Source organism: Megalobrama amblycephala, linkage group LG11 (genome assembly GCF_018812025.1).
Source record: "Megalobrama amblycephala isolate DHTTF-2021 linkage group LG11, ASM1881202v1, whole genome shotgun sequence".
In the NCBI taxonomy this organism is placed as follows: domain Eukaryota; kingdom Metazoa; phylum Chordata; class Actinopteri; order Cypriniformes; family Xenocyprididae; genus Megalobrama; species Megalobrama amblycephala.
The window spans coordinates 39,406,956-39,418,674 of record NC_063054.1 but is presented as its reverse complement, the minus strand read 5'-3'; the positions used below and the strand labels follow the sequence as shown (position 1 = coordinate 39,418,674).

General features: G+C 42.6%; 1 long non-coding RNA gene across 1 annotated transcript; it reads left to right on the top strand.

Moving 5' to 3' along the window:
* The first annotated feature begins 221 nt into the window (after positions 1–221).
* LOC125278676 lies at positions 222–11,134 on the top strand. Its single transcript, XR_007187234.1, has 5 exons — positions 222–989; positions 5,797–6,017; positions 6,112–6,273; positions 6,736–9,000; positions 10,052–11,134. It is a non-coding gene; the product is annotated as an uncharacterized LOC125278676 (long non-coding RNA).
* The last annotated feature ends 585 nt before the right edge of the window (positions 11,135–11,719 follow it).

The following is an 11,719-nucleotide window of genomic DNA, read 5'->3' as shown; positions in this document are numbered from 1 at the left end:
GGAACAACATCAGGCCCTGCTGGACTTACGGAAGGATCAAGAAAGAACCTTCCAAGTCGTTGTCCAAGCCCAGCAGGAGGACCGTGAGAGGTTCCGGAGCTGGATTGACCGGGAGGTTCGACTGGAAGCCACGGAACATCGCGCTGTGCCCGCCCCCCTGCCCTTCAACAAAATGGGATCTGCGGACGACCCGGAGGCGTTCCTTGACTTGTTTGAAAAGACGGCCGAGCTGTCAGGCTGGCCGCAGGACCAGTGGCCGATGCGCCTGGTCCCGCTGCTCTCCGGGGAGTCCCAGATAGCGGCACAGCAGCTTCCGGTCCAGAATCTCCTGGTCTTTGACGACCTGAAGAGGGCCATCCTCCAGCGGGTCGGCCGGAGCCCTGAGGAACATCGCCAGCGTTTCCGCTCACTCGAGCTGGCTGAGTCCGGCCGGCCCTTCGCGATGGGCCAACAGCTCCGGGACTCCTGCCGCAAATGGCTGCTGGCTGAGGGAAGCGACGTGGAGAGGATTATCGATCGAGTGGTACTGGAGCAGTTTATTACTCGGCTACCGAAGAAGACAGCCGAGTGGGTCCAGTGCCACCGCCCCATGTCGCGGGTCTCGGCCATCCAACTCGCAGAGGACCATATGGTGGCGTGCCCTGGGGTCGGCGAACCCCTTCCATCTGCTTCTCTCTCTCCCTCTACATCTTCTGTCCCTCTCTCTCGTCCTGTCCCTCTCCCCAGGTCGCGGCCACCTGGCTATCCGCGAGTCCCGACTGGCTGCCACGGGACAGGACCCCACTCCTGCTTCTCCGCTTTCTCCACGCCAATCATTTACCCCACTCCCTGCCACTGGAGCGGCAGGGAGGTCTGGACCAGCCTGTTGGTGTTGCGGGGACCCGAAGCATTTCATAGATAAGTGCCTCGTGATGGAGGTTGGGACAATGGTCCGGGTCCCGGACGTCCCGCAGGCTGCCCCCGGTCAGGCTGACTGGTACCAAATACCCGTGAGTATCAAGGGGGGTACCAACAGGCTTTGGTGGATTCAGGCTGTAACCAAACCTCGATACATCAAAGCCTGATTTCATCCGGGGTATTGGATACAAGCTGCGTGGTTAAGGTGCGGTGTGTGCACGGGGATGTGGTGGAATATCCTGTAATACCGGTCATTATTCAATTCAGGGGACAAAAGCATAGTGTTAAGGTGGCAGTTAATCTGCACCTCCGGCATCCGTTAATTCTGAGAACAAATTGGCCAGCATTTTCTGAATTATTGGGTTATTTATGCACGGATGCTTCTTGGGGAAAAAATGCGGTGGATGCGGAGGCGCGGGTGCAGGCGGGGGAGACTGATCGGGGACCACTGAGTGTTGCTTCAGGGCAGCAGAGTGAAATCGAGAGAATAATTCTCTCGGAGCGCGATGACTTTCCCCTGGAGCAGTCTCAGGATAAGACATTAAAACGTGCATTTGAACAGGTCCAAGTCATTGACGGTCAGCCTCTCCAGCCTGGACGCGCGCTTACCTATCCATATTTCACAGTGATAAAAAATAGGTTGTATCGGGTGACCCATGACACCCAGACAAAGGAAGATACAACCCAGTTGTTAGTTCCAAGGAGCCGCCGGGAAATGCTTTCCCAAGCGGCTCATTCTAATCCAATGGCTGGACACTTAGGACAGGCAACAACACTAAATCGCCTCATGACCCGATTTTTTTGGCCGGGCATTCATGAGAATGTGCGCAGGTGGTGCGTGTCTTGTCGTGAATGTCAGTTGGTGAATCCACCAGCCACCCCAAAAGCGCCTTTGCGCCCCCTTCCATTAATGCAGGTCCCCTTCGAGAGAATTGGCATGGACCTCATCGGGCCATTAGAGCTATCAGCTCGAGGACATCGCTTTGCATTAGTCATTGTGGATTATGCAACACGATATCCTGAAGCAGTGGCTCTCCGCAGCATTTCTGCTAAGAGTGTTGTGGACGCACTGTTTAGTCTAATCTCCCGGGTGGGGATTCTAAAAGAAATCCTCACCGATCAAGGCACGGCGTTTATGTCATGTACATTACGTGAACTTTACGAATTATTGGGCATTAAAACGATTCGTACCAGCGTCTTTCACCCACAAACTGACGGGCTGGTCAAACCTTTTAATCGCACGCTTAAAACCATGATTCGGAAATTCGTTCAGGAAGACGCCAAAAATTGGGATAAGTGGTTAGAACCCCTCTTGTTCGCTGTGCGAGAAGTCCCGCAAGCCTCCACTGGGTTTTCCCCCTTCAAGCTTCTCTACGGACACCAGCCCCATGGGGTACTGGATGTCCTGCGAGAGACTTGGGAGGACGGACCATCTCAAAGTAAAAACGAAATTCAGTATGTAATGGACTTGAGAACAAAACTCCACACTTTGGGGCGGCTATCAATGGAGAATTTGTTACAAGCTCAGGACAGACAGAGCCGGTTGTACAACAGGGGAACTAATCTACGTAAATTTGCACCGGGAGATAAAGTGCTTGTATTGCTCCCCACGTCAAGCTCAAAATTACTTGCAAAGTGGCAAGGACCGTTTGAGGTCACACAGCAAATTGGAGATCTCGATTATGAAGTAATACGGTCAGATAGGAGAGGGGCACGTCAGATATATCACCTCAATCTCCTTAAAAAATGGAATGAGCCGGAGACAGTGATGCTGGCGACGGTGATTGGAGGAGAGGATGATCTTGGGCCAGAGGTGAATGTCAAAACACAATCTCTCGCGCTGGCTCCAGGAGGAGATCACCTCTCACCCTCCCAGCTCACTGATCTCACTAAATTACAAGCGGAATTTGCGGACGTGTTCTCGCCCCTACCTGGCCGTACTAATCTAATTCAGCACCATATTGAGACAGAGCCGGGCGTGGTAGTTCGCAGCCGGCAGTATCGTTTGCCTGAACACAAGAAAAAAGTGGTTCAGGCAGAATTAGCGGCAATGCTTGACATGGGAGTAATAGAAGAATCCAACAGTAACTGGGCGAGCCCGATAGTTTTAGTTCCGAAAACGGACGGCTCGGTTCGGTTCTGTGTGGATTACAGTAAGGTCAATGCTGTGTCAAAATTCGACACGTATCCAATGCCATGGGTGAACGAACTGCTTGATCGGCTCGGTACGGCTCGCTTTTATTCGACACTGGACTTAACAAAGGGTTATTGGCAGATCCCCTTGTCTCCATTATCTAAGGAAAAAACAGCTTTCACCACGCCGTTTGAATTACACCAATTTGTCACCCTTCCGTTCAGGCTGTTCGGGGCTCCGGCTACCTTTCAGCGTCTCATGGATAGGATGCTGCTGCGTATGCTGCTGCCTATCTTGATGATGTAATTATATTTAGTAATGACTGGCAGCGGCATATGCAGCATTTGAGGGCCGTGTTGAGATCGCTGAGAGGAGCTGGACTCACGGCCAACCCAAAGAAGTGTGCAATTGGGCGGGTGGAAGTAAAAACTGGGTTTCCACTTGGGACATGGACAGGTGCGTCCCCAAATTGACAAGACAGCAGCAGTTGCGACCTGTCCGCGTCCCAAGACCAAAAAGGAGGTGAGACAGTTCTTGGGGCTGGCAGGATATTATAGAAGGTTTGTACCTAATTATTCGGACCTCACCAGCCCCTTGACCAATCCCAGTCTCATATGAAAATGTATCCTGACTACGTTGGTCCAAAGTGCAAAACATAGAGGGGTTACAATAATGGCCCTTAAATTGTATGACTGTTACATTTTTTTTGCCTATTGTTTTGCGTCCAAGTCACGTGACTTTAGAGAGCCCGGCCGTGAGAACAAAAAACATGGCGGACGTTTCTCTACTTTTTAGTGAAAAAAAACAATATTTTGAGTTAGTTTCTGCATAAAAATAAGTTTTGATTACATTTTTAGCGAGAAATATATATTTTATTTTCATAATATTCACTCAGTGAATGTACATAATCACTTGCTTGCGCGTTGTTGCAAAGATTTATCTGATCTCGCCAGAATAATGTGAAACTGCTACGTTTTGGTTGCTATGGACAATATTTTGATTTTCTGCATCAAAATAAGGTTTGATTACATTCTAAGCAAAAAATATATATTTTATTTTCATAATATTCATTCAGTGAATGTACATAATCACTCGCTTGTGCGTTGTTGCAAAGATTTTTCAGATCTCACCAGAATAATGTGAAACTGCTACGTTTTGGTTGCTATGGATGCTACTATTGCCTAAACATAGCTGTGGCCCCAGATTCCACATACTCTTCCTTACAATTTCGCTCCGTCTGACGGATCAAACCCCTGCCTACTGTATGCGTTGCGTCTGAGGTTGATTTGCTGATCAACACATCAATCGGTGGCAACGGGTGAAACTAATGTTGATAAGTTACGATGAGTGGTTTTAATGTTAACATCTACCGGAACCTCCGTGCATTTAACTTCCTGTCTGGTGCGAGCTCATTGACGGGATTTGGCGCGTAAATTCCCCACGAAAAAGGAAAATCAGGAAAAGTTAAACAAGGAGGAAATGGAAGCGTGGAAAAATGAATAATCTTGACCCCGAGGATGATATATTCCTGGTTGATGCGTTCCTGGATGAGTACAAGGTAAATAACATTATTTCAGTAGTGGAAAAAGCATACTAATTGCATGTCAATTACAAGGTGTAAGACCATAATAGACTAGAGGTATAGCAGGGAAGAAGTATCAAGGTGCAAAACTGCAACACTCCAAATGAAAATTGTGCAATTATACAGTTCAATGTTCTGTACCTTTATAATAATTAAATAATTAAATAAATTTATATTCTTCACAGAAAATGAGCCAAGGCCAAAGTGTCTGAGTTTTAACAATAATTAATCATGTTATTTTTCTTTTGAAAAAAAATGAAAACGGGTCAAACAGACCCGAACAACATACATAAGTGGCATCACATTTTTACATGTGGGTAACATAGCTGCGAGAGGTCAAGCAGATTGACGAGATTGAGGGGGTCGTGTTCGCTCTTTCAGCCACCCACCATTTAAACTTGTTCATCCTCAAAGGTAGGTAATGAATAGGCTTATACTTAGTGATATATACATATACTAACGGAACCTGAATAAAAAAGTTAGTTAGTGCCATCTATACCATCATTCGTTAATTATCACCATAAATTAATAGGGATGTGTCCAATGACATAGGGGTTTATTGGGAATTATATTAGCCACCGCCTTTAACATTATCTGCAGTTGGCGGCAATATGCTAATCGAGGTCAGAATAATATGATAAATTGAAAACTTTAGGAGCTACAGTAAGAAAAGTGGTAAAATCATTCACACAAAAATACAATGCCTAGATGAAAACAGAGATCAACTTGGAGCTATATGAAACTATGGAGTATAGGTAATTGTTGCATAGAATCTATAGTTGGGCTGTGCGATATGGACTAAAAGTCATATATAGATATTTTTCCGTGTCTGGATAATTTCATACGTCTATTATTAATGGCCCGCGGTAAATCGCTCTCCCACCACTCACTCATACTACAAATCCCACAATGCACTGCAACTGATGACACACAGGTCATCAAAACGAATTGGCGGCTCAAGGGCAGAAATTTATTGTCATTTAAAATAAACTACATCGACATTAACGATATCTCGTGCTGTATCGTGTTTAAAAATGTAAAACACACATGAAGTGTTGATATCTGACACCTGCCTAATGATAATGCTGAAATAGGCCAAATTACAAACATTTATAATGTAACACCTAATAAGGCAGATCCTTTGTCTCTTTGGTTATTAAATCTTTATTGTTTTTTATTCTAGTTTTAAGATGCCACGAGGGTCAACAATAACAACATGTGTTGGTTGCAAAGCAGCTATTGGTGTGGCCACCAAGACCTGCAAATATTGCCAATCAAGTGCAGCCAAGAAAGCAAAGACTGGCAAAAAAACTTCTGAAATTTGAGGACAGAAAGGAGACGTGGTTAAAAAACAAAAACAAAAACCAAACCACCTCTCATGTTATTGATGAGGCATCTGTCTTGGTATGTGTTTAACGTCTGTAGCCCACAATGTTTAAGACATTTATAATTGTTTATATTTCTGTATATATTACATAATATATATCTTTATTTTCAGGTGGAAAAGTTAAACACATTGGGGTACAAGGCCATGGTCTTTATTGGAAAGAAAACCAAAAAGCAGAAAACCTGGTCCGCACCAGTCCTCCAGCCAAAATGGCAGCTGTCAGACCATTCTGAAAAATGCCTTGACAGGATGAAGGCTCTCTTTGAACTGTTGGTAAGTGTGTGTGATTATTTAAAATCTTACTCCATAGTCAACATAAAAATAAATAGGACACAGCAATTACAGTTGGGCATTTTCTTGGTACTGCTGTCACAGGGCAAACCACAATGGGCCAAAAATAGCTATTCATCTGTTGCTTCATCAAATTTGGTCTTTGTTTTATCCAATAGGTGTTTCTTTTAGAGCTGCAATAATTAATTGATATTTGAGATCATCTTTGACTTTGGGAAACACTGGTCAGCATTTTTTTAAATTTTCTGATGGTTTATGGACCAAACACCTAATCGATCCAGTTCATATGAGATAATGAGTCCATAGGGCAGCATTTATAGACAGAAGAATACAAAAGACAAATGTACAGGACGTTTCCTAATGGAGCACAGTCCCTGCTAGAAAAAAAGGGACATTTGTTCTTATTAAAGGAGGTGAATACATTTCTCTTTTTGTACCATTTAGATTGTACTAACCAGCAGCCCACCACCACCAGTCCTCCCATCCAGTCCACCACCAGTTCTCCCATCCTACCCATCACTGAACAACCTCAGTAAAAACACGGTAAGTTTGGCTGATTTTTCCAAATAGCATATAAATCATGATTCAATTGCTAGTCGTGTTTCTTTTTCATATGTTGTTTAATCATGGTATACATGATAACCATGTTAAACATTTAATCTGTCTCTCCTTCTTAAACTGAAATAATACTACTAATAAATTAGTGATGGGAAGTTCGGTTCTTTTCCACGAACCGGTTCTTTCGGACAGTTCGATTCAATAAACCGGTTGAAAAAAACGGTTCACCGGTTCTTTTACGCTCCGACGTAATGACGTCATCCGCGATGACGCCGTCTAACGCGGGCCAGGATGAAAAAGTGATTCAAATATATAAGGCTTGTTCGACTTGATGCAGCGCCGCAAAGACCGATCGTCGGCTGACTTGAAGCAGTGCATGCCGGTTAGAAATTTTGTCTGACTTGATACAGCGCTGACGCCACGTGACTGTGACGTGTGCCATCAAAGTACCGCGAGAGCGATTCGAGAGTAGCCGAAGAACTCAGCCAGCGCAGCTTCTGAAGAGCGGCTGCACAGGTTCTGATGACGACACAACTGGTCCACGATTGGCTGGATACACTGATGACACCGATGACGTGCGTTTCAAGTTTATTGCGACGACTTCAGTTTCAGAAATTCTCATATGGACTTTTAAAACAGTTCAATAAGTTTTTATGTCGTCTTCATCTTATAAATCATATTTATTAAATATTGTTTTACTGTATTTACTTTATTGTTAATATAGAGTTTGTGTATGTTTATTTTGCATGACTTTCTTTTTTATACAGACCTTTTACAGTATTCAGCAGCATAACCTATTCAAATGAGCATTTTTAATAACTAAAATGTTAATCTTAAAAACATGCAATCTAATGTGGTCATAAATGTATGCTCCTATACAAATGATACATAATACATTATGTTCCTCCATTTGTTTGGTTTCTTCATATTCTCTAGTTTATTTTGCTGTGTTTATACTTCACCTGCATGTGGTTAGCAAACTGCTAACAACTTGCTGTAACTTCAACTTAACAACTTGACAACATTCTGTTCACTTTCAAATAGTTGGTCTAAATCACAATATAAATCCAACAGAATTGTGCTTTTCTGTATATGAAAATCAATGGTGTTATGTTTAAAATGTTAAGAAGAGCTCAGCTGGAGGGTACTGTAAATCTTGTTGCTGAAACCTTCTTAAAAAACACATACCCACCAGGGAATTTTTTTATAGGTTACTTTTATCATTTTGTATTAGCAGAAACACCTATGTCATACTACTAAAGTATATATCCAATATGTTATCTTGTTTTGGAAGACACCCTTCCAAAACACCACTTATACACACATCTTAAACGCGCGTTAATACCATTAATACATAGAGTTACTTAATCACTAAATCATGAAAACAATGGAAGTCACTGATACAAATGTTGAGCCAAAACTGAAAGTGGACTTAAAATGGTAATTGCAATTGTTGCTAACTATAACTAATAATGAATGGAACAGGTGTTGGCTATGGTCCCATGGTTCCTTAGGATATATAAAGAACCTGCATTACCCTGTGTAACACACAACAAAATGGACAACGTAACCATTAATGTGTTAGACAGCAAAGGCAATGTTGTCATGCTAACGGTTTCCAAGGACATCGCTGAAAGGATGCAAAATGGTAAGTAAACCACATGACTGTGAAATAATTACAAGTCACCAATGATTTGTGCAAGTGTTTTATTTATCATTTATTCCCCCAGATCAAATGTTCCTTTCCTCTGTCATGGAGAAAGTATCAGCTGTTGAAACAAAAGGTACACATTTACTTAATGAACAAGAATATACAGGAAATAATTCTTGAGTGACACTGACCACATCTACAATCTTCTCTCCAAACAGCTCTCCTCAGTGGCCCAGCTTGTGCTGCAAAGCTTCTCCAACCTTCTATTCCATGTCCCACTACCTCCACTAGGTCGCCGGCACCCCTAAACCTCAGTTTTGTGAAACCACCATCCACCAGCCAGTGCCCCATTACTACCACTAGGCCCCCTGTACTACTTACCTCCACTGTCAAGGACCCACCACCTTCCACTCTGCAACCTGGTGCAGTGTGTGGAAACCCTTCAGCATCCATTCAACCTTCATCCCCTTCCTTCCAGTCAGACAGGCATGAATCTCAAGGTATTGCATCAAATACTGTAAGGAAGATAAATGGCAATACTGTTGTTGTAAAACTGAGTGGCTACTGATAGCTTTTCTTGGTTTATGTGAATTTGCCGGTTGATAACAAATCCACTACGGAGCGTCCGGTAAGAGACTTTCTGACAGATGTTCAGATATGTGGGAATAACCCATTTATTGTCACCACATTTATTGGCTGGTTTGCATGTATGTGTGTGTGGTTTTTCGACAAGATAAAGATATAAGAAAAATATATGAGTACAAATAACAATAACAAATAACAGTGGTCACAATAAATATAATAACAGTACAATTTCTGCACAAAGAATACACTAAATACAGTAATCAAACAATCAAATAAGAAAACAAATGTGCCATTATATTGAAAGTTGCGCTACTAGAAATGACTAATATTGAGCAGTTGAAATTCGACACCTCAGCGCGAGGACAAAGATGGAGCCGCTCTGTCTAAATTATTACTGCGTATGCACCAAAAGAGTGCTCTAACTCTCAGAATTGAGCGATATATATTAAATATATATATTAAATACACCATATAATGATCAAATGGCACATAGAATTTGTCTTATAAACATAATAGTGATATATGGGAGGAAACTAGTATGCATATACATATGAACATCTTTACACGCTAGTTCGTCTTTGTCACTCACATACATAAACTTATAAACACTCGGGGCAGTTCAACATTCACAAACAATGTAGAAAACAATATATGAACAGACTATTACTCACTTTATATGCACGCACACAACTTTAGCAAGGTATAAATCGCTACAGCACAAGCTAGTATCCGTCCGCTTTTCCGATCGATATGACTCAGCTCAGTGGGCGGGACCGCTGATCTGCACGTCCTGTACGGAGCGCTGATTGGCTCGCTGGATGGATGCTGCGTGTGAGTCAACTTCAGTGTATTGCAAGGGGAACTAAAGCACGTGAATATAACCTGAGTGTGGCCTTTTTTACAGTTGTTAAATTACATAATTTTCTTTGTTGATCTATTTCTCTCCTTATCCCCTCCATTTTACAGAAATAACACATACAATGACACTATTTCTACTGGACCTTACAAAAACTCATCAGCACCTTTATTTTCGGAACAAAATGGCATACAAAACTTATTCTCACTAAAGGGCTACAACTTGTCAAGTGAGAAAATTCGAAAAAAGCTAGCAAACATGTTAACTACTTATAAGAGAGTGAAAGACAGGCGCCGTGCAACTGGGGAAGGGAAGATCACCTGGGAGTACTATACAGTAAGTTGAAGACTGCTTTACTTTGTTTCTGAAATAACATTGTCATGTGTTACAAGACTGAAACATTGGTCATTTTCATTTTTCATCCACCCCCACCAGCTAATGGATGAGTTATTTGAAAAGACAAGAGCAAATTATGCATCTATTACAGAACCCACATGAACCCCAATAAAATTATAATCTAAAGATGTTATCTCTTTTGATTTACACCTTTGCCCAAAATGTCCTCTGTTTTTTTCCCCCCAAATAACAATTTCTAATGACAAACTAATTTTGTTCAATAAAACAAATTTCTTTATTTCAACACAAAATCTGTTTGTGTTTTATCATTTTTTGAATATTTCTGAACATTCAAATCTTTACTTTTCATCTTTTGTTTTGTATGTTAACTATACACATACAAGTTAGATCTGGCCACAAATCTGGTCTCTATAATGACAGGCATGAGTGTTGTGGGGTTGCTGGGGGTATGGTTCATCATCAACACCATCACCTACCACAACTACTTGATCACTGGGCTCTAAACAAAGATTATGCAAAATGCAGCATGCTGAGACTGCTGAACTGATATTTGAAATGCTTCTCATTTGCAGACACTGGAGCCTCCTAAACTTACATTTTAGAATGCCAAATGCATGCTCAATGACCACACGAGCAGTATTGAGCTTTCTGTTAAAATATCTTTGCCTAGCAGACAAGTGGCCATTGTCTCTATAAGGCCTCATAAGTTGAGGCAACAAAGGGTAGGCAGAATCCCCAATTATGTGCATTCCCTGTGGAACAAGTGAATGAGGATCTTCTTCAAGAACACGACAAACTTCTGTGAAGCGAAATGCTCTGGCATCATGCCAACTCCCAGGGTGACCCACACTAAAGCCGAGTTCAGACTGCACGATTTTAGCCCCGATTTTGGCTCGCCGACAGGTTTTGAGAAATCGCCGACAAATGCCCGAAATCACAGGCAAATCGGTGCTCGTTCACGCGAGTGACAATCACGCAGTGTGAATGAGCAAAGAAGCGATCTGAGAGAATCGCAGACGAGTCGCCGACACCCGTGAGATATTTGGCATGCTAAATATCTGGACCTGTCGGCGATTCAAAATCCTGCTGTGTGAAAAGTGTTCTGACTGAAAACTACATCGGTGATGACCGACAGCCAATGAGAGAGCAAGATACAGAGCAGCGGGGAGTTCGGGGAGGAGTTATAGACCACAACATCAGCAAGCATGGCTTTGTACACATAAACATTACAATTATATCAAACAGAACCAAAGCACAAACATTTGCTTGACCATCCAACAGCAGCACATTGAAAAGTTAAGCCGAGTTCAGACTGCACGATTTTCTAAAGCCGAGTTCAGACTGCACGATTTTCAAAGCAGTCGGGTCACTGTTCTTTTCACACTGCATGACTATCTTGGCCAGCATTCAGTCGCTGCTGT